General features: G+C 45.7%; 1 pseudogene; it reads right to left on the minus strand.

Annotated features, from left to right (window-relative positions):
• Positions 1-534: 534 nt before the first annotated feature.
• The window catches only part of LOC119268781, a 4,801-nt pseudogene continuing 2,435 nt past the window's right edge, over positions 535-2,900 (minus strand).

Genomic DNA, 2,900 nt, shown 5'->3' on the forward strand with positions numbered 1-2,900 from the left:
CCTCACACACACATTGGAGGAAACGAACGCCCACGAGCACCGTGTTGCCAATCCTTTCGCTCGGAGCAGTCCAACCTCACGTGATCGGGCAGCACGTCGGCACCAGCCAATGTGATGGTGTCGCCGCCATCACGCAGGAGCCATCAACCTCCCCAACGGCCAGGCAGGAAAATATCTTATGCTCCTGGAGCACCTAAGTTCCCTAGATCCCACAGGGAGAGCTCGCACGAATTTGCAGAAAGCCCACAACGAGTCTCGTCATTACACACAAGTCCAGCAATCATTCGATCTATATCCGAGCTTGCGCTACTCCAAGAGCACAGGATATTCACCCACAGCCGGACCACCGGTGAGCCCCGGCGGGCTGGATCCAGCACCATTGCTACGCCAGACGGCTTCTGCTTCATAAGATTTAGAGTTTGCGCTTCAAATATTTATCAGGATTGGGTCCAGAAAACATTAGAGTCTAAACTTTTATCCTTCCAGCAGCTCCGAAGAAAAGCACAGCGACAATGTAACTCTTTTTCTTTTCCCTTTTTTCTGGAAGCAACAAAAACGTAACTCGAATTCAAGTAGAGCAATGCAACCTCTGCAGTTATGAATATCTGTTTGGTTACGGTACACAAATATGGCACCCTTCAGACGATGGAAAAAGATATCCATCCCAGGAACCTTACACAATCAACACATCAATCTATCACACTGTGATTGGTAGAAACCACACATATTTTTCTCTCCTTGGAATGATATTCACACTACCATGTTTTTCTCTTCTTCTGTGAGGAAACAATCATACACATTGCCATCAGCGTAGCAGTGCAGTTTCTCTCCTGCATGCAAATTTTAACCCACAGCCGATGGCCGGTCTTGAATAAAGCCGGACAGGCACTCATAACCCCTCTGTCTTCCAGACTACAGAAGGACCCCTCCTCTCAAGTTCACAAGGGCGGAGCTTGTTCATTACACGCCCCATCATAGCCATCGCTGCGATGCTTGGAAACTGACCTTCAAGACAATCAGGTGGTGTGTTAGACTTTCGCGATTGCTTTCCTGGACTCGAAGCTCCATGAAAACTAGGGGTGCCACCTTGGCACCACCTCCCTATCCAGTGATTAAGACTTTTTGTTGACATAGGAGACGCATCTTGGTTTTGTTGGTCCATCAATGTTTCATGCACCACTTGGTCCTCAACCTGTTTGATCATGCAAGCACTGTCCCTCTTATAATCAAGCACTTGACCAAACACGGTACATGCCCCTCCAGGAGTTGCTATGTCTCCAGTCTTTGGTTTCTTGGAACAAGGAACATGTGGATCTGAACTATCACATTTCAGGCGTTTCAGCCACTTGTCATTTGGATCTGAGCATACTGGTGACTCAGTTGGAGCCTTGGAAATCGGATTTCTCATTCTGCTCATTTGAAAAAGAACTAGATCCAAATTCATGCTTGACGTTTTGGGTATGCTCCACTCTTTCTTACTAGCACAAGTTGCTTTGGAATAAGAGTTTTGATGCTCCGAGCTCATGTTGATTGTTTCATTTCCTTCACAGCAGCTTGATACTCTTTTAGTTGAGGAGGAGACTACCCGTTCAGTTTTTTCTGAGTCTGGGTAACCAGAGTCCTGTGGAACAATTGTTAGTTAGAAAACATTCATAATAAGTTGCACCTTTTCCAATATAAATAAAATGCTTTAGTTCTAGGGTTCCTGAAGCTGGTTAGACTATGAGCAACAGAAAGTTAAATGTACATGAATATACTAAATTAACAAATGGTCATATTTCAATGAAGTTATAATGTGGCAAACGAGATTCTGGAGTAGGAAAAGGATTCCACCAAAGACAACTAATTTTATGATCTTCAATGAGCAGACGTTGTGGGTGTTAGTACGTGCATCAAAGGAGCACTAGCTCCATCACGACCGGTCGGACTGAAAGTGCATCATAGGCCCCCGTAGTGAATTTTGATGATTTATGACAACATGATTAGGACAGGGGTGCGTGGAAGTTAGCTATCCACGTGCCAGAACCATGAGTTGGTTTCGAGATCTTAACTTGAACCAAGTGTGGAGAATGTTTTTTTGCTTAAATACCCAAACGCACTTGGTCCAAATCTTCCACAAAACCTGAGAACCTCTCAGTGATCCCTGATCAGAGCTGCCGAGTGTGTCATTCGGTCCCTCAGTGAGTTGAGAGAGTGGCACCAGTGCGTTTGGACCCTCCAAGCGAGGCGTCCGGATATACCAGGATGCTACAGAGGCCAACCGCTAGCGTTTGGCGTATCCGAGTGAGCAACACTCAGAACCTTTGAGACTGTGTAGCGTGGACCTTAGGTTTGGTTCCGTCTCTCTGAGATGGATAAATCCATCCGGACAAGCCGAAAGTAAGTACTCCCTCCGATCCATATTAATTGTCGCTGCATGTGTAGGAAGGGGAGCCTTGGCGCAGCAATAAAGGTGTAAAGCTGTTGCCTTGTGACCATGATGTCAGCAGAAATGTAGGGAAAGGCTGCGTCCAAAAAGACCCAAAGTGGTCGGACCCTTCCCCGAACCCTACACAAGCGGGAGCTACGTGCACCGGGGTGCCCTTTTTTAGAAATGCTTGTGTAGGTTCGTAGGCCTCTTACAGAAATGCAGGGAAAGGCTGCATACAAAAGGCCCAAAGTGGTCAGACCCTTCCCCGGACCCTACTCAAGCAATCAGAGTTATGTTCTTGAAAGGTAGGAATCTTTGGCAGCATGTTGATTTACAGTAGCATGCAAAGTGCGATTTTTTTAGAAAAGAAGATACATTTTTCACCTTTCAACTTTGAATTCTGAAACCAGTTCTTCTAATCCTGAAGTTTTCCAAATTTATTTGCATGTCACTCCCATTTCCTGATATTTTTCCGACCTCTGAAATAAAA

The sequence above is a fragment of the Triticum dicoccoides genome, chromosome 3A (genome assembly GCF_002162155.2).
Source record: "Triticum dicoccoides isolate Atlit2015 ecotype Zavitan chromosome 3A, WEW_v2.0, whole genome shotgun sequence".
Taxonomy (NCBI): Eukaryota; Viridiplantae; Streptophyta; class Magnoliopsida; order Poales; family Poaceae; genus Triticum; species Triticum dicoccoides.